The 21,785-nt window shown below is 41.2% G+C and overlaps 1 protein-coding gene across 1 annotated transcript in view; it reads left to right on the forward strand.

Moving 5' to 3' along the window:
* Positions 1–21,785, forward strand: part of bnc2 (basonuclin 2) — a 414,234-nt gene that overhangs the window by 381,106 nt on the left and 11,343 nt on the right.

Raw genomic sequence — 21,785 nt, forward strand, 5'->3', positions numbered from 1 at the left:
TGGTGCTGAAACTGCGAAGAAAAAAAAAATCCCCCACCTCCTTCTACAAATTGAGGTTTGGGAGATGGGCACATTTAGCAGGAGTGCTGTTGTTCGAGTTTGCGCTGAAACGATTAGTCGAGTAACTTGAATAATTCAATTACAAAAAATGTTCGAGGCAAACTCTGTGCCTCGAAGCTTCATTTAATGTTGTAGTACATAGGCCAGACCTGTGTGTGGCACTGCAACGTCCCCAGAAACAAAACAGAAGAAGACTAGAGCATAACAGCTAATCAAATTAGCAGCGATAGCTACACTTTCCAATGTGACACACAGAGTAAAATAAAGTATTTTGAGAGGAAGTGGGTCCACGCTGATCATCAGGCTTACTGCGCATTAAAGTGAAGCACTGTGTTTGTTTATTTTGAAAAACACACGGTCCGCTGGACGTGGGGAGTGATTATTGACCCGGCAGCCGGCTGCTGTCTCTCTCTGCTTGGTGCGAGTCTCAGCTCCCTCCCCGGAGTGAGTGAAGAGTAGGACTTCTGCTGACAAGTCCAGTCTTTCTTCTGTGTTTCGCTTTTTAATTTTTGCTTTTTTTGGGCAACACACAATGCTTAACAAACACGGTAACTTAAATAAAATGATTTAAAAAGCTGACTGCGAGGCTTGCATGTTCAACCTCCAGCTGAAATGCTGAATCGCAGAGAAAAATGGATAAAAACAAAATCACGCAGGGACCCAGTCCACCAAACTTTCTAAAAAAAAAAAAGGTTAAATTTTACAAGTTGGACAAAACAAAACAAAACAAAGCCACTTCCCATCACCATTTCAGCAAAATGTCAACACTTGCGCAACGATATTGTGCCATTGCTTAGGGAGAGCCCTGGACTATTGATGTTGTTTAAAAACGCAAAAGTACTTTTTATCCGACTACTCGATTACAGTAATCACCAGGATAATCTATAGAAGACTCGATTAATAAAATAATCGATAGCTGCAGCCCTAGTTCGAGTGTAGTTCATTTTTGAACCTACATGTGGACACAAGAAAACTTGCAGAACAAATGAAAAAGCGTAGTGCATGGTGCAATATTGATGAAGACAGGATGGAAGCAGTGAGAATGCAATATGTGTATAGTGCAGTGTGATTGTTCATAGTAAGAATGAACTGGACATGGTATGTGGGTGATCATGGGCATGATAAGAAATCAGTGGAAACATATTAGATGCTGTGATAACATGGCTAGTACATATGGACTTGAAAACGTTTCCATTCCGACCATGCCCCAAAGCATTCATCAAAATTTTCAGGATGCAGTGCAATCTTCATGTTCCTTATCTGAGTGTGATGAAGCCCATAACAGAGCATACCATCTTTGCCTGGGACATTATAAACCATAAAAGAAAACGATTCTATGTCTGGTACATGAAAAAGAGGTGACACATCTTTGTTTACTAATTAACCATAATTCTCTTCTTTGCATTGATCAGCAGCCACACAGATGTGCAGCAGAGAAAAACAAGATGTATGAGGCCTGAAATGTGTTGAATGCAGCAGAAGCATGTGTGGGACTTTAAAGATGTTTGAAATATTTAATGGTAAGATGTAGATACTGAATCAGATTTTTTTTTCACCGACAAGTAATCTCTGCTGATGTCATGGTGCAAACACAGAACAGTCAGAATATGTGAGAAAAAAGCACAACACTTTAAAAGCATAAATACGATAACACAATTTGCAATAAATATAATAGAAAATAATAAGGTATGCAGGACATGGACAGACATGAATGTGCAATTCTGCAAACAAAAATGGAACAAGAGTTGAGCAGGAATGTGCAAATGTAGTCTTGCAAAATGATTCAGAGCATGAGTATGATAATAATTTTTAAATGTCCCAGACAATAATCCAGTGTTGCTGTGATATTAGGGGGATGGGGAAGAGTTACTGGGGGGGGCTTTGGCCTTGTTCACGAGGACAAAAAAAAAAAAAAAACCAATCCTGTTCTTGTGGTGTGAGGATTTGGTCCTGATCAACTCCAGCCTCCTGTCAGAGGGTTCAGGATGGGAGGGGTCAGCCACAATCTTTCCTGTACGCTTCAAAGTCCTGCAGGGATTTTGTGCGGTGGGGGGGGGGGGTTGTAGCCAATCACCTTCTCAGCAGTCCGCTGCAGTCTACATGTCCATTTACGTGGTGAGACCGTGTTGTGTATTCTTGAATATCGGACAAATATGTTGCAATCTGAACACCCCCCCCCCCCCCGTTTTTTTTTAAATCACCTGTCCAGTCATTATTTCCACACGAACAAATACTGATCATGGTTTATCTAAAATATAAATCGTGCGCTTGTGAAACTGTGTCTCTCACTCACTCACGACATCTGCGCTTACCCCGCTGACGATGCTGCCTTGCACCAGTTGAGAACAGACAGAGTCTGAGGCCGCTGCGGCAGCTTCGTCTGACTCCCTCTCTCAAACTCTTCCCAGCGTTCTGATTCCCTCTAATACGGGAAACATGCTGTCACATCTTTCATGGAGAGGGAGAGACGTGATAATATGAGACAAAGCCGGGAGAAGGACTGCTACGGCGCGCAGACAGGAACTCGCTCTGACTTGCGCACACACTCGGCAGCTGTGATGTGTCACAAGGCCGAACATCAGTGCAGCTGCTGTGAGGATGATGCCCCTTCGGGGTGACAGCGTGATAAGAAGGCTTTATTATACTGTAGCACCAGTGCAGCGTGGTGCGCGTTGACTTAACGCAACCGCTGCCTCTTCTCTTCCGCTCTCTTCCTTCTCTCATTAACCTCGCCTCTGATTGCCCCCAGGACTCCCTTGTGCTAATTAGAGGGGGGAAATATGTCTAGCATGCATGCGTTCCTGTATAAACACACACACACACAGATGCGTGCGCAGCGCGGCGCTGACAGAAAGGCTGCTGTACTGTAGGTGTGAGATTGAAAGACCTGTCTGCTATTGTGTTTCATCCGTGTTGTGAAAGTGTTGGCAGCTGCAGGGTTAAAGCCCAGCAGGTGACTGTTAACGGCACTGTTGATTCCTTTTACACAGACAGCCCTCGTCTCTGTAGGCTCCCCTTTTGATTTAGACACGTTAAATCAAGACGTGAGCATTTTGGCTCAACATGACACAATTAGGGCCTAGCAGAGTATGAAACTGTGAAATGATCAATTGAGTGTCTTTTTTAAACTCCCCAGTCATTTTTTTTTTAATAAAAAATTGTTCAGCTTTGGGGTTTTTTTTAATGCAAAACTTATTGATTTCTTCAAAAGTTTCGCTTTCTGGAAAAATAATTAGACTATTGCAGAAAAATGTCAAGCTGAAGAGCAAAATAATTTTAGATTTGCTGAAAAAACATTAAAATAAACATATTTAGTTTCATCTGCGAGGTCATGCACTGACCTATCTTGCTGACCTTGTTTAAACCTTATGTGCTTTTTTGTGTCCTATGGTCCCAGGGTGTAGGATTGCTTTGTGATCTCAGATCTTTAATGTCTGCACAAATATGTTGCAGATGCTTCATGGTCACCAGCGTTATCTCCTACACTGTAGTCTGCTGGAGCAGCAGGCTGAAGGCAGTTGACATGAACAGACCCACCAAGCTCATCAGGAGAGTTGGCTCTGTCCTGGGGGTTGAGCTGGATTCTGTGATGGATGTGTCAGAGAGGAGGATGCTGAGGAAACTGCTCAGCATCCTGGAAAATACCGCCCACCCCCTGTATGCCACACTGACATCCTGTCAGAGCACCTTCAGTCATAGACTGAGACCACCGAGGTGCACCACAGAACACCACAAGAGGTCTTTCCTACCTGTGGTGATCAAACTGTATAATTCCTCCCTCTTCTGCAGGATGAATGTAGTTACTCAGAGTTGAATATTGTTGAACATTTGTCCAAATGTCTTCCAGTCATGTTGCATAAATTTTTTGTACTTATTGTAAAAAAAAAAAAAAAAAAAAAATCATTGTTCACTGTTTACTGTTTCAGTACTCTGGAAAAATAATTTCCTTTGGGATGAATAAAGTTGATCTTATCTTAAAAGAATTCAGCAGGCCCCAAAGCCTACAGAGCTCCTAGTTTGTGGAACAGCTTGTCACCTGACATTACAAAATACACTTCATTTCAATCTTAAGGCAAATCTTAAAACTTATTTATTTTCTCCTGTTTGTTTATTTTTTGTGTTTTTCTTATATTTGCTGGTTTGTACATTTTACTGACATGAGTATCTTTAATAGCCTGTCCACACCCAGGCTTGAGTAACTCAACATTTTCAGAGCGCCTACACTGAGTGCCCAGGCATGTTTGGACTGACCAAAACAGCTTGATCTGTGAGGAATATAGCAGTAGATATAATAACATAGAAAATCTCAACAAAGCAGTGTGTGATCAGAACATTTGAGGACATTTTACATAGAGAAGTGCTCATCAACAAAATCTTTGCAACAAAACTGTTCGTTTACATCAACAGTGTTTGTAATGTCAAAAATAAAAATGGTCAATATCTTTAAATTAGAATTATGTACAGTGTGCATGGTTAAATTCTACATTGCAAAATAAATGTCACTTTAAAACCACACCCTCAATGTACATTTGTTATGTTTTAATATAACTTAAATAACAACCAACAGTTTTTAGTTTTAGTAACAAAAACATAATATCAAATTTGTATCATTATCACCATCAAACAGGAAGATGTAAACAACAGAACAGGAAAGTTGGAATTCAAATAATGGGCAGGACATGCAAACGGGGATGACAAGGAAACTGTCAGTACTGTAAATTACCCGTGGAAAACTCTAAACTCTACTGCAAACCTTTCAGAAAGTTTGAAACATCAGAGTTTCGAACATTGTTCCAGAGGCCTCATGAAAAGGAACCCGCCACCTGCTGGATGGCATTTTTGTCTGCACATTATTTTCTCGAGAAAATGTATTTTACACACCTCTAGTTGGTTTAAGTGTGTAGTAAATTTGTGAGCTGCAGTTGTAGTGTAGCACAAACACATTTATTTCCAAGTACCATAGCTGGTCCTTATAAAGGATCGTGCTTTGTCTTTAATAAATCTCAAGGCATAAACATACCAAAGAGATTATGTCAGGCATATCCTGCATTGTTTCGAGAATTTTTGCATGTGTGTGCCCTGCTAAATTAATGCCATGCGTGGTCTGCAGTATTCAGTAACCAAGGGAATTTAAAAAAAAAAAACACACACAAATACTCAACTTTAACTTTAAAAACACCACCACCACAATATATGACTTACAGTTTGAAAGTACATAACATGAATTTGTCCACCATGAGCCTCCACGGGGACAAATATGTCTGAAGATCCAGAGTGAACTCTCCAAGAAATGATCCTGTTGTCAGCCAGAATACATGAACGTAAGAAGTCCATCAGCTCCACAGAAAGTGCACAGGCAAACGTGAACAACAGCACGTGTTCGGCACATTTTGCAGTAGTTCACATTGTGACTTTGTGCTACAATTCCACCTTAAGCCAAAAAGCCTGAGAGTGAGCACAAACACATTGTGAGAGTTCATAACATTTGCCACTGAGATTGAAATACACCGTTGTTGCAAATGAGATAATGGAGCCATCTACACATCACTCCGGCTAAATAGCATTATTGATGGCCACCATTTAATGAGACTTATATGGTGCAAGCAAATGTCAAAGTAAGAAAGGGCTCATGAATCATGTACTGTATTTAACATTTGATTAGCATTAGTTAATTAGTCATGGCTGTGTATTCTGGCGTAGCATGAAATAAACCACTGGCTCTGTCTTAGTTCAGGGGCCGCATCCTTTGAAGGCTGCTTTTGTCTTTTTAGTGGCATGAGTAGGCTCTCTAGTTTGCAAGGCTCCTTGGAATGCAGCCTACAGATGCGGCCATACCGATGTACCCATTGTGGTCCAAACGCTCCTAAGAGTCATTGCACTTTTTTTCCCAAAACAAAATTGGTTGGCAAATTTAAGGGGAAAAAAAGGGCCAGTTTGGGTATTTGTACATATGCACAACAAGTAACAATTCTAAGTATAAATTAGTATTGAAAAGTGATTATTAAACTAAAAATTATTAACTACTATACTAGCTTGTCACGCACATCTGTCAAGTTTGCTAGGTGACAGGGGATAAGGGCAGGAAAAGCTAATAATGCGATTGAAAAATGCTCCATGGGCTGGACCGTGTCATTTCAGAATGGTTGGTTTGGCATCACTGGTCTTGGAAGGTAAATCTTTGCAGACCACAGCCTTCAAAGGATGCAGCCCTTGAACTGAGACAACTGTTATTGCCATTAAGAGATCGGTGCCCCATCAACTTATACATTGCTATTTAGATGATGAACTCAGAAGTGAGAGGTTTTCTGGTGAAGAAACTAGGCTGTGCACAAACTGTCAAAGTAAGCGAGTCAGAGCAGCAATCCACCACAATTTTTTGAGGTGAATCATAAGAGCACTTCATGCAACTCTTCCTCCTCTGACCATACAATCTCCAACATACCTCACTAGGTGCAGACATCTCCCATTGAAACTGCACCATCTCATAGCCAGCCTCATATAAGGAGGAAGAAAAATGTAAAAACCGCAAAAAAAATTTTGTATTCTTTCTATTGATGTTTACTTTGTTAATTTTTTAATAATTTTAATTTTTCAGTTCAGTTTTGTTGTAGATTGATGTCCTAATGTGTGCAAGCAGAGTGTATACAATGCATGAGGCTGCCTACGGAAGGCGCTCCTGAACACTGCTCCATGTAAATAGAAGAAAATCCCTGCATTTGACTTTCGACCAGATTTTTGTTGGGTGATGGTGCAATCAATTAAATTTCAATTACATTTATTTAGTGCACCAAATGGGAACAAAAGACACCTCAAGGCACCACACACAAGCAAAGGTTTAACTTTAGCCATCTCAGGAAAGGTTTTTATTTATTTATTTATTTATAGGAAGAAACCACAAGCAGACCAGACTCAGTGGCATGACCATCTGCTCTGGCCATGATAATGAAAAAAAACAACAACACAGAATTATCAGAACAGAAATGCTGCAGCAAAACAACAACATACCACTGAACAAGATGGCCTGGGACTCAATGATTGCACAGATGAAAAGCCATCAATTTCTGTTGCCACAGAGCAGCAATGAACAGGCACAACACCTCACTTTATATGTGCTGCTTACAGGACGTGAGCACAGGTCGTGGAAATGACAACATCAGTTGGTAATGAGCAACGACATATAAGGTACCTTGACACTTGCACAAATTTGATCCGCGCACTGGAGTAAACTCGTTGTAAACCTGCTGTAAACCATTGTAAACTGTGCTGCACAAACAATTCAGAAACACTGTGTCAGTGTGAGTCATTGCGTCAGTGCAGCGCATCACAGCACAGCTCATCTTAATGATTATGATGAGATGTTAAATCTATATTAAACATAATTTTACAGATACTCATAAGAAGGAATGAAATGGCAACTGTTTTACCAAGCCATTACAATATAAATACTACAAATAATTACCTTTGAGATGATTCCAAATGCGTTCTCCACATCATGAAGCGCACAAGAAAAGCTGCAGCTGTAGAAAATTCCTCTGCGATTCCGGAGCGATTAGAGGTGTTTTCCAATTCTGAGAGCAAATGATTAATCCGCTACAAAATAATTATTTTATATAACGCAATTTCCAGTGGCATAAAGTGCATCATCCAGCAGAACACAGCAGGTTGCATAGGCATGACAAATTGCGCGGCAGTGCGGTGGTTAAATGTGTGCAAGTGTCAAGGTGTCTTTACGCTGCTTGGTGCACTACTGGTTGCTTTGCACCATGTCGACAACAGGCCCACATTCTCCACAGGCACATAAAGACATGCACAGCAATTGTTCGCACCTCCTGGCTTCAATAAAGTCTCATGACGCTGCGCAGCCTCGTTGACATCGCAGTTCAGCGTGCCTTTGTGCTCAGAGAACAGTTTGTGAATAAGGATCTGTCCCTTTTTATTTCTTCTGCTTTACACACTGTTAGGGACAAGCACAAGTACACACAAACATGTTGTGGGAGTTGTACAGCAAATAACCATTTGTACCTGAACTGCATGCAGGGAGCAGTGAAGAGAGTGACCGGGAGACGGAGGTGTGGGTGGGTACAGATATAAGGGGAGATGGAGAGTGAATGAACAGCTATTTAAGAGCACTTGAGTAGATGTAGCCACTTCTCCCAGCGGAGTCAGCGGGCCCCTCAGCACTGTGGCATGATTTTTCACTTACCACTCTGTACTCCTTCAATCCCCCAGTTTTTTCTTTTCTCACTCACTGTGTGCTTCAGTGGTTCCATCATTCCCTTTCATTCACGGGGACTACAAGGGACACACACACACAAGTTGACCCATTTGCTCCCCCTGCCCCCACTCCCGCCACCGTTAGTAATACTTCCATTGTGAGAGCCATTATCGCGTATCTCAAGGGTTAAGAGGGGAAACACACAGTCAGATGGGTGATTAGACAACAAGAAGATGAAATATCGACTATTGTTTTGTTGCTTATTGTTTCACAGCGCTCACATTAGAACTGCAGCTAATTCATAAGCTTAATGTCCTTTTATTTAACATCTTTTTTCCCCCCTGCAGAGACCCCGCACTCAAAGACAGTTACACACACACACACACACACACATTTGTACTGCTGCCAGCGCACATGTGGCAGCGGGAAGCGATGCCAAAACATAATGCTCAGCAGACACGGTTTCCTTCAGTGTTGGGATTCAATATGTAGACGTTTAGGCTATGTAAGGGTGCAATTATCTGCAGTGCAGCGGCAGCGTGAGGGCAGAGCCAAAAAGCCTGAACGGGTACAGAACTGTTACAGTAGCGTAGCCAAAGTTTTATGATTTGGAGGGGGTTCACTGCAACTGCATGAATTAGTTTTGACCATAGACTACAAATATATATTGGACAAACCCTGAGAGACATCACCCAGACTTTTTTTCATATTTGGAAGCTCAGGATTGAAGTTATGAAGTTATAAGTTGCCATCTTGGCAGTGCTAGACTCCCAGCCAACTCATAAATACAGGGTGACCCCCCCCCCCCCCAAAAAAAAAAACAGAACTCATGAAATTTGTAATAAATCCTACAACGGTCCAACAAACTTCTTGAAATTTGCTGGACTCAAACTTCAGTCTGTGTAGAATCACTGGGGAAGATGATTGGAAAAACCGTCTTCCCCAACATGTCTTAGTCAACCAAGGAATAGACATTTAGCCTGAAAGCGTATTTCACCAACAAGTTATACCATCTGGAGCATGATTTGGAAAGAACATAACTTTTATGCAAAGTGACCAAAATAACTTAAAGTTTAGTGAATGGTTGTACACAGACTGACGTTTGTAGGATTTATTACAATTATTATGGGTTCTGGTTTTTGTTGGGGGGTAAAGAGGTCATGGGTGGGCAACACAGATGTCATCCGGATGGGAAGAATGAAGCCCAAACAACCCCCTGCCAACGATCTCTTAGTTCCAACAAGCTATGCTAACAGGCATATCTTGGTTTGGATGTTTCATTAATGCAATTTTTTGTGGACTGGGCGGAGCATAATCGTGGGCTTGGGACCCCAGTGATTGACGTTTGGTGGGCATTGGTGTGTGTGTGTGTGGGGGGGGGTAATCTACATTTTATCCTTTGATCCCATTGACGTGGACCTTTTCAAATAACAACCCCTTTATAAGCAACTGTGGGCTTGACATTCATCTACATACGAAATTAGGTGGAAATCAGGTAAATGACAAAAACAGTTTTCAACTTAAGTATTCAAACAAAAACTACTTTATTGGTGAGGATCATTTTGTGAATATCAGTGAGGCATTATGTTCTCTCTGTGTTCGAGCAGTCATGTATTTTGTGTCTCTTATTTCCAGTGTTTGAAATTTGTTTAGCTTATTAAAAAAATGATGCAGGGCATCCATGAAATAAATAAAGATACTTCTGAAAACCCACAAAAGTATTTTCCTGTGTCGATGCATCTGCTTGTGTTTTTGAGGAGCAGAGAGCAATGCAACAAGGTGGTGGAGCTCAGAACTGCACCTTAGAGCCCTAAGAATTACAGCCATCAGCTTTCCTGCAGTCACCAACTCTGAACATGTCAGTGCCTCTTAATTACGTATGTGTGCCACTTGTGCATTTTTTTGTGTCCACATAAACCTGTGGACACTAACTGGTCCTCTGAGCCTTCAGTTCAGCCGCTGTCACAGGATCCTTGTATTTTTCCACAGGCATGTCTGAGGATTACACAGTCCCTCTGGTGTTTCGCTGACCTTACCCCGCACACACCGTGCATGTGCGCCACATCAAAGCGTGTGAGCACTGTGCCCAGCCCGGAGCTCGAGGCACGCTGCTCCACTCCCTCAGCAGGCCGCTGGCACACACATTCACATCTGCCTGCAGGGATCGCCAATAGCAACCATGACATGCGTGTGTGCACGCGCGCGCGCGTGCGTGTTGTTTTGGAAGGAAAAATATTGTGCATTTTATTGCTTTCATATGTGACTTAAAAAAGTGTTTACAGGTCTACTATAAAAATAAAATGTGTAATTTTTAAATCAATCATATTTCACCTCAAATATCATTGTTTTTCATTCTTTTATTCCAGCTCATGGAAACAGTGGATGTAACTTTGTGGTACTTTAGGTAACATGCCAAATCCCAGTCGTTTTACTATTGATTTAGAAGAGCTACACCAAATGTGAAAAATTTGTTGGCCCTGATGTTTGGGCAGCTACATTTTGTCAGGTTTATGTCGTGAAAGGTAAACAGGAGCCTGAATAGGATGAGACAATTCAGGACTCCATGATGGGGTAAACAATAAACAAATAGAATAATTAAAGAAAATACACTGAACAATATATTGCAAAACGAAAAATACACTGCAATAAGAAGTCAGCAAAAAATATACAGAAACATTTTTTTGTCACAAATAAATGGAAAAACAAATCAAGAATGTGCAAAGCTCTTTGGCACCATAGATTTTTGTTGATATTTTTTTTAATTTTTGAATTAGGGGCTCAACAGAAATTGTTACAATAAAAATTAAATGTGACTTGTTTCCCTATTCATTAATGTTAAAAACCTTGATTGCTTTGTAGATGTACTGCTGAGAAATAAAAGGACTGTTACTGATGATTGCTCAATAACATAAAATAATTCTTAAAGTCCCCTTAAAGACTTACAGACCCCTAAAACAAATTGAACTTTTAAATGTAAAATATGATGACACATTTCACTAGAAAAGTCTTGGCGTGTACTCTATAAGATTGATCGATCAATCTGACGCCCTGATTGTTAATAATAACTCAAAACAATAATGCTGTCACCAAATTAATGAGTATAAACTCAGTTGAATTTGTTGCACCACACCCCCATATGCATGTCTGCCACCAGATCTGGACTTTGAGCAGGTGTCACAGTTATTGAGACATAAGATCATATTTTCTTTTTCACACAAATATATGAATCAGAAAATATACGTTACTTTTGGATTGCTTCATAGCGGTCATATTGTAAAACTGAAAGTTTATATATTAATACTATACATACATAACACTGTATATGAACTTAGCTGCAAAAGAAAAAAATGACTGTGAGCGAACTAATTGAGCTCGCTACACAGTGACTGTGGTCCGTGACAGAGAGAGCGTTTCCCCAGATAGATTTATTAAGTCTGAGAAATGACTGCTATTTCCTGAAGATTTAACAGTAGTTCAATTCTAAAACTCAAGGAAGACAGTCATATCACCAACAACCCTGTGGGAAGGATTTTTAATGAATGTTCCAGATGCAGACACTTCTTCCCTTTCTCTCTTTTGCAGTTATATGTAGCTTCAAAACAGCTTGAGAGGGAACAGTGAGCAGTATAATGAGGTGAATGCATCACTGTTAATTATACATTTTAGGCAGGGGGAAAAAAAATCAAATGGACACATGCTTTAGATGTTAATATGTGTTCTCCTAGTACACATAGGAGGCAATCGTATGAACTCAGATATACTGGCACATGTAAATAGGTATTGGGCAGCAATACACAAGAGTTATACACAGTCTAAATTATTCCCTGTAGGAGCACAAGCTGAGGGGAAGATATGGCGAGTGTGAATTATCCCTGATCAATATATAGAGTTTAGTGGAAACACGGCTGTTAATTACGCCCCCGTCTGACTACATACTCACCTCTTCTCCCACATTTGTGTTTTCTTTTCTCTCGTCCTACTCTTCCTCTGTCAACCTCGCTGACCTACACACAGGCCAGCTGTACGAGTCCAGTCCAAATCAGTCGGTTGTATACAGACACGCATATAACCTCAACACCTCCATCCCTCCACATTTATCAATAGTTTTCTTTCCTTCTCTCTTGTTCTTCATTAATTATTCTCTCAATGTTGCATCTCTCATCCCTTCTGAAGCACAGAGAAAAGGTTTATTTCCCAGCGCTCCTTTGAAATCCCAGAAGTCTGTGTGCCCTATCTCACCTCCAAGCCACAACCAGACACCCTGTTAGAGGCTATTACAATCACCAGCCCCCCCCAACAAGACCCAGACAGAACCTGGACATTAGCTAATCCATACTTATTGCATTTGGGTTCCTCTCACAGCCTTGTAATTCACACGGAGAGACGTATCAACGTGACATATGTCGGCAACAGGTCAACAAGGCGAGACGCTACACTGACACTGAATTGACTTAGCTCAAGTCTCAAAGGACTGTGTACAGTGCATCTGGAAAGTATTCACAGCGCTTTGTTTTTCCACATTTTGTTATGTTACAGCCTTTATACAAAACGGATGAAATTCATTTTGTTCCTTAAATTCTGCACACAATACCCCATAATGACAATGTGAATAAAGTTTCTTTTGAGATTTTGCTAATTTATTAAAAATAATAATTTAAAAACCCTAAAATCCCTGCACATAATATTCCCAGCCTTTGCATGAAGCTCAAAATTGAGTCAGGTGCATCCTGTTTCCACTGATCATCTTGAGATGTTTCTACAACTTAATTGAAGTCCACCTGGGGTAAATTCAGTTGATTGGACTGATTTGGAAAGACCACCTGTCTACATATAAGGTTCAACAGTTGACAGTGCATGTCAAGCACAAACCAAGCACAAACTGGCCGCCCGTCTAAACTGAGGCGTTGTCAGAGAAGAGCTTTAATCAGGGATGGCCAAGAACCTGATGGTCACTCTATCAAAGCTCCCGCATCCTCTGTGAAGAGAGGATAACCTTCCAGAAGGACAACCATCTCTGCAACAATCCACCAATCATGCCTATATGGTAGAGTGGCCAAACAGAAGCCACTCCTTAGTAAAAGGCACATGGCAGCCCACCTGGAATTTGCCAAAAAGGCGCCCGAGACTCTCAGACCACGAGAAACAAAACTCTCTGGTCTGATGAGACAAAGATTGAACTCTTTGGCATGAATGCCAGGTGTCATGTTTGGAGGAAACCGGACACCATCCCTACAGTGAAGCATGGTGGTGGCAGCATCATGCTGTGGGATGTTTTTCAGCAGCAGGAACTGGGAGACTAGTCAGGATTGAGGGAAAGATGAATGCAGCAATGTACAGAGACATCCTAGATGAAACCTGCTCCAGAGCGCTCTTGACCACAGACTGGGATGATGGCTCATCTTTCAGCAGTACAATGACCCAAAGCACGCAGCCAAGATATCAAAGGAGTGGCTTCAGGACAATCTGTGAATGTCCTTGAGTGGCCCAGCCAGAGCCAGACCTGAATCTGACTGAACATCTCTGGAGATCTGAAATGGCTGTGCACCGACACTCCCCATCCAACCTGATGGAGCTTGAGAGGTGCTGCAAAGAGGAATGAGCAAAACTGCCCATGCGCCAAGCTTGAAGACTTGAAGTTGTAATTGCTGCCAAAGGTGCATCAACAAAGTACTCAGCAAAGGCTGTGAATAGTTATGTACATGTGATTTCTTAGTTTTTTTATTTTTATAAATTTGCAAACATTTCAAAAACCTTTTTTCATGTTGTCATTATGGGGTTCTGTGAGTAGAATTTGAGGGAAATAATGAATTTACTCCATTTTGGAATAAGGCTGCAACATAACAAAATAGGAAAAAGTGATGCACTGTATACGGCCCGGTCTGCTCATATTGAGTTTCTGTGATGGCTGCTTAGCTTGTGGTGCTACTCAGACCGGCGGGGAGAACGGAAGGTGTTTCAGCACACTGAGTTTTACTGACAGGACTTTATAGACCACAAAGCTACAGGGATCAATAGCACTGCACTGCGCAACATGGCTGGACCCAAACACTGGAAGATGCATGACACAAAGGCTTCAATCAACATCCTGTAGTGTGCTACATAGACATGCAGTTTGTAGGGCGCAACGATGTCAAAACTCACTGTTCAGATCAGATCACATTTTTTCAGATCAGCAAAAAAAAAAGATTAAAAATACTTTACTTTCTATTTTAAAGAAGTTAAAGAACAACTACTACATGTTTTACCAAAAGTATTAACTTTATGCAAAAAAAAAAAAAAAAAAAACTATGACACTGATTTCTTGAAAAGGTGGGGTATGGGCCAACGAAGAAACCATTACTTTTGGAGTAGATCCAATTAAAGGCTGGATCCAGGTTCTCCCACCCCGCACCCCCAATTTTTTTCTTTAGCATTGTGAGATCAGCCATTTTTCAACATTTGCATGAATTTCTCATGAGATAATGAATTTTTTTTTCCATAAAGATCTGTGCATTATCTCTTTCATGTAAATGTTAAAAATGCCAGATCTTACAGTGTTAAAGTGAAAAAGTGCCAATCGGATCTGCTCCAAAATGAGTGCTTTCTTCCTTGGTCCATACTCCACCCTTTCACCTAATTTCATGAAAGTTGGTTGAGTAGTTCTTGTGTAATCTTGTTAAAAGACAAGGGGCACCGACTACATAACAAGTTGCTTCTGCTCATTGTCCTGAATGAAAACACAATTATTATTTTTACAACAAATCACCATGACAATAAATCTATATTTCACAATATTATTTAAAACTTTGCAATTAATCTGCGGTTCAAACACATGCCGAACCTCCGGGCGTTTTCTGTACTGCACAGTGATGAGCTTCCATCTGTACACCACAAACTCAAATTTGAACAAATGTATGTGCACAACACACTTACTGCCACAATCTGTCCCATCACACGCACACCCGCTTTCGTTTATGTTTTTCTCGACTGATCTCGAGCCTCCAGGTGGCCTTGTGTCCCCTTGAACAACAGCGCAGAGGTTCACTCCACTTCCCCCATGTCACCGGGGCCAGCGCCAGGTATTGTGTGGCCGACACAGCCACACACCCTGCCGGGGATTTGCCGCTGGGTCACAGAGTTGACATTTATTGAAGGAAGTTGCATGGAGAGTTACAAGGAGTTGACAGTCCTCTTCTCACGTCCCTGTTCAGAGTTTAAGAAGCTGTACAGCGCACACCCCTCTCTGTTTCCAACAATAAATGAAACAATGAAGCTGTTAAGCACTCTATGACCCTCCCAGGACCCAATATAATGAGAATGACAGCTTTTATTTCCCTACATAGTGCCACTAGATTTTAAATTTCTTGCTGGATATCACACCTGATGACTTGTTTGAATGTCCCGGTCAGGGTGGGAGTATAAAACACATTTACATATTACATGGATAAATATGATTTAGTAAAGAACAATATGAATCACATACATGCGCTCACATGTTAAAATACTCTACGTGGCAGCATGAGTAATATTTGTGGGCCACAAGGGAATGCTGAGTTTAGCAGACCGTGAGAACAGTGAAAATCTAAAAAGTAGAAGCTGAGTGAAATGGATTGAGTGTGTTGAGGACCAGATGTGCTTCGGATGGATCAAACATCTGCCGGTCTGCAAGTCCTCAATGGTCCTGAATGACCCCCACCACCCCATTTTTCTCCACATGTCCCGGTAAATCTTTTGTTTTTCACTACAGTATCTGTCCCTCATAAAGATCAAAAAGTTGGATTTTAACCGACTTTGTTGAAAAAAGAAAAAAAATGCTTCACTTTAATTTTAAGCATTCCAAGTGAAAAGTATGGCATGCACAGTGACTCAAAAGCACATTTACAACAGAGATTTCATCTTTTTGTCTCCGTTACAGTGCGTTTTGATGGTCTAGAGCTTTCCTTGGTGTATAAGTTACAGTGCGAAGAGTCGGCAGCAGATGGTAATGGTGTTTTTGCAGTAACTAATCACTGCTCTGGAACGTATGACAGTAGACAGGCCCAGGGACCCAGAACCATGCCACAAGAGATCTGAGTGATACTTTGTGTTGTGCCCACATTATCATAGCAACACCTAGACTAACATATTCACATATGCACATATAAATATGAAACATTCTCTGGGCCTCTGAGCCACAGGGGCAGATGTTTTTCTGGCACATAGGTTGAGGTAGTTTAAATTACGTTGCAGCCACAGTGGCACGCTATGAGCCAACTCTCACACAGGCAACAATTCCAAATGAGGAAAACAGGGAGAGGGCACTGTTTGGGGACCATTTTACCCCACTCAGTATCATATTTCACTCTGGAACAGTAGTAAGCTTAACATACATATACTGTATATACTGTAAAAGTGTGTTGTTTGATCCACTTTTGTGATTTACCTCTGTGTTTCTCCCTATCCACCAGGTCGTTATTGTAAATAAGAATTTTTTCTTAACTTACCTGGATAAATAGAGGTTAAATCAAATAAATCAAACACTAATGCAATCTTGAATCCAGAGTAGTCCTGACTTAGGTGGGATGAGATAAGAGGTAGGTAGAGTGAACTTAACCTTAGTAAAGCTACACTGTCATAAGTGTTGCTGACAGTAAGACACATTTTTATCAGATAAACTGTCTTACACTCATTTGAAGGACACAGATAGATGCCAAACTTTATAATTTTAAAATGTTTTAAAGTACAGTAACGTGCAATGGCTTCAGGGACATTTAATGTGAGTAAAATAGACGCTACAAATCTAATATTATTCATAATATCATACTATAATGGTCACAGTGTATGTGTACAGCAAGCGGGGGGCTTGCTGTACACACACACACACACATGCACACAATGAATGTTTCATATTATATGTGTAGTTTTTCTTATTAAATACAAATATGTAAATGCATGAGTACTTTTCGCCTTTGAAAATACATAATATTAAAACATCTGTGAGCACAGTGAATTCACGCTCACATACAAACAGGTATGAAATTGTTCATTTCATACCTGTTGGTATAAATGTTACATGTTACATGGGCTTTGAAACAGTCATGATCACAAATAAACAACATATCTGATCTCACGTCCATAAATTAGCCATTGTGCTATATATTAACATGGTGCTAGAAATTTGCTGACGACTTCTGACTTTGATCGTTGACAATCCGACCTAAAATCAAATCAAACTTAATGCCATCTGTAGGCCTAATGTACCTGCCAAGTTTGATCAAATCAGATTAGGCCTTCTGAAGGTGTTCTATAGCTTGCTAACATACTATATACAGCATAGTCACACGAAGACTATTAATGTGGCAGCATCACAAATAGTTTCTTGCAAGAAAATCAGGTGACATTTAATCAGGTTTTTAAATTTATTATAAGATTTTTCTATTAAACAGTAACTGACTTTGCGCTGCCATGCAGGAAGATGGAAGAAAAAGAAGATTGTAATTGTACAAACATAAATACATACACAAAATTGGTCCTCCACATTTAACCCATCGTAATTACAACAAGATACAGTCGAACCACTAGGAGCAGTGGGCAGCCACCGCTAGGTGCCCAGGGACCAACATCAGATGTAGAGATGCTGCCCTGGTCAGGGCGGAGACAGGAGTACACCCTAATCAGCATGCTTTTGATAGAGGGAGGAAACCGGAGTTCCCAGAGCAAACCTACGCAGACACAGGGAGACATGCAAACACACAGAGAAAGGTCCAGGCGGAATCCCACTAACTACTAAGCCACTGTGCCGCCTCTCTAAATTTGGTGATAATCAGATAAAATTTGTAGAAGTTATTATGTGCACAGGAATCAATGCTGTGTTCAGTATAGTGGGTGGTCCTTCAAGAGCTTTAGTGAAATCTGGTCAAGCTTTATTTTAAACCTGTCCAAAATACAGTCATTTCAGAGGTTCAGTTCAAATTGATGAAAATTCAACAAATTTTCTTCAAGTTATCATTGGAATGGAAAGACCCTTGTGTGAGGACTGTATAGTCTTTACACCCCACCCCAACCCCCATTATGGTCCCACAGTATAACTTAGTGAAGTAACAAACGATGCCATGTCAACAAAACCATCAGGACCATCCACCCAGCATTTTCTCAGCACTTATTGATATATGGTCCTCCTGAGACTTTTAACAACTAGTCCTAATTTCTCTACAACCACTGTTGCCAATTTGCCAAACATTGGGAATTGTAGGTTCGTAGTTAACATGACAGACACAGACTCCTTTGGGGAACCCAGACCCCCCTAGTGGCCCTTGTTACTTATGTGAGTAAGGCAGACAGTGAAATAGCGTTGCGTTGGAAGGAACCAAGAGAGAGAGACTCGACTTAATGGTCTTGCATCTTCCTGGCAGCATGTCAATAATGGCTCTGATCACATTAAGTAAAGAGTCCATTAGCTTATTCTGCTTCCCCCTGCATGCTGTATGGCAAAAAGAGCAAGCTGAAAAGCTCCTCTAATGCTACATGTCTGTCTGTTACAGACACCTCTATCTGCGTCCAGGTAGACCAAAACAAAATCACTCCAAGGTTTACCTGCAATCCATTACTCGGTCACATCTATTTCCTTTAACACAGTAAAATGGATTTGATGTGTGGATTACCTGGACTGTGTGGGTAATGCCATTACATTTCAAAAGATATGGAGGACTAGATTTTTATACATAGAACAGTAAGACGCAACATATTGGTGTCATCTGCTGGAGCCTTCGTAGAAGCGGGAGCTAGAGGGACACCTATTAAAAATGCATACTTAGACCAAAGCAAAAGTATTTGAAAACTTCCTGAATCCATCCCAAATATCATGTTTTTGGCTGGACCCAGTTTATTTCAACAACTATTCTGAAATTTAGATTGTTAGATTTTAAATAATAGCAGTAATGCTCTTGCCTCCCAGAAATGAAAGCCCATGTGCCCCATTCTCCATATATATTTGGTGGTGGGTGAAGAACAGCATCAGTCGTAAAACCTGTGCCAAATTAAGATGCAGATCTGATCTGGACATTACGAGTTTTGAGTAATCCTCCAATCAACCAACAACAACAAACAAAACATCACCTCCTCAGAGGGGCATAAAAGTTTACAAAAAATAGATATATTTTTCATTTTTAGTGCTGGATATCACCAAAGATTTTATTTTCCTGCCTGTAAACAGCTTAGGGATATAATGTGATCAGGAGTGGGTATTACATCAAAGGGAACACAAATTACTGATACACCAAGACACATTACAAATGCATTATGTGGCCAAAGAACAAATTGTGAGCATATGTTAATGCACCTTTACTGCGTGGGTCTCCTGCCAGAATTGTAATCAAGACAAAGGGGATGTGATACGAGAGAGAGAGAGAGAGAGAGAGAGAAGCAGGTTTTCAGCTCCCCTCCACATCGCACACACACCCACCCTGGACAGACAGACCATTTCTCAACCGCCTCACTGCTCTCCATTGGCCCTGGAGGTAACACAGCGGCCCCCACATCTGTCTCCCAGGCCTAGGACAGACCTGGCTGCTTCATCCAGACCCAGCAGATCACAGGAATCATCCTCAATTAATGTGAACCATCAGGCATCCCCTTGCTGCTGCGCTCACTCCACCCCTGTTCTCTGAGGCGTCCCCACTGGCTCAGTGCTGGGTCCGTTGAACTTTACACATCGACCACGGCTACGGTAACTTAGCACAGTCGGGTGAGGCAAGCCAACGTTACTGTGTGCTTTGGGAAAAGACAGGGAATCAATATATCAGTGCGATGTTCACGTGTAAGTGCTGCGAGGCAGCTCTTCAGAGGCTCTGGACTCAGAACAGCCGACGTTGCTCCACAGCATACAATGGCCTGAAATGGCTTCCATGTGCTGCCCCATCTGCACTTCTGCTGGGCCGTGGCCAAATGACCGTCCTTTTTAAAGCTACAGAGGGCCGGCTTTAATATAGAGTGTCACAGTGGATGTTTTGGAGGTTGTGGAATGTCTATGGGTCAGCCAAATCTCAGGTTCAGCAACTATTTTTTAAAAGAAAAGTTGCTGGAAAAGAAATGGAAACTGTTTACTGAAGGATACCTGCAAACTGCGATGTGCCAGATTGTGACTCAAGCGTCTGTGGTAAAACCTTGTGCAGTAACTACCCCCCCCCGCCGATCACCCCCTCCCCACCCAACACCACCCCTGCAGTCTGCAACTGCACTATAAATCTCACTCCAGTCGATTACTGTGCCCTTAGCAACAACTAACACCACAGTCATGAATTTTTAAACCAAAGCTTGAGTTAAATCAGGTTGAGAGTGAAAGCCGGGGTCTTGCTGCATGTTGTTGATCATAGCATTTGGTCCAAGAAATCGCCCTGTGGCATTTCACATTTTACTCACCACATCAGACCAGCAAGAACTCCCCTCTGATGAGAACAGTATGAGCCAAGAACACTGACAGTTCTTGTGGAAGTTAAATGAGAAGCAGAATTTATCTTTAATAGATGTTTCAAGTTAAAATCAGGAAGAATAGCCACAGAGGCTCCTGTTTGGAGATTATTGTTTTCCCGTTGTTTCCGCATTGTTTCGAAAGGGATACGATTATGTTGAAATCGGATTATGGTTTTCCTTCTGGGCCTTATAAATGATTCTCTTCTTCAACGAGAAGTCACTGTGCTTTGCTGCCGCCTATCTCTCATTATCTTTTGCCACATTTACGCGCAACCAATCGGATTTTCCTTGACGCCACTGATCCACCCCACTTCAGGCTTCCCTACCTTTTTTTTCATAACTTCTCCAAAATACTCAATATACTATTCTCTACTTTTTTAGACGTCTTCATATGTTTGGTGTATCTCTATTCTAACATTTGTTATATCTGTCCAGCGTCATTACTCCCCACATCATTACCCGTGATTGATGCGTCATGCCTAATTCACCGGTCTTATTACAGTGTTATAACCGTAATCCCTTCTTGATCACAAAATACCTGATCACCATCTTAATTGTAATTTGTTGGCAATTTCTCAACCCAGTTCTCCACAATTCTATTCCAATTACATGTGTTCCGTAAATCTTATTGGTTAATCGTGTGAGATTTCCAACCATAGAATGTCGGGTAGACGGTGGCAAAATATTCGACCATTCACATTTGATGTATTACTCCGCGCCCTGACTGCGTCGCTACGCAGATATCAATAATGGTGCTGTCAGATGAGAGCGAGAGAAACAGTAAGCTACATGCTACGCTAAGCTTCGCCGACCGCAAATACTACAGAAAAATAAACCGTGGCAAACAATAGAATTGGATTAGAATGGGAATAATGCATCACCGGGGGTAAAACTCCATTTGCGACCATAAAATCCAGCATTAATGTCAGCAAATCATCAGACAGCAAGGGGGTTATTCCCTAATTGCGGACCCCTGGGCTCACATATTTACAATAATCAATTTCTTGAGCACAGCCTGAAAGTGGTTCTGAAAGGGGTTTAGTGAATAATATTTCTTGACCCTAACCCTGTGATGGGTTTCCAA

The sequence above is a fragment of the Thalassophryne amazonica genome, chromosome 15 (genome assembly GCF_902500255.1).
Source record: "Thalassophryne amazonica chromosome 15, fThaAma1.1, whole genome shotgun sequence".
Taxonomy (NCBI): domain Eukaryota; kingdom Metazoa; phylum Chordata; class Actinopteri; order Batrachoidiformes; family Batrachoididae; genus Thalassophryne; species Thalassophryne amazonica.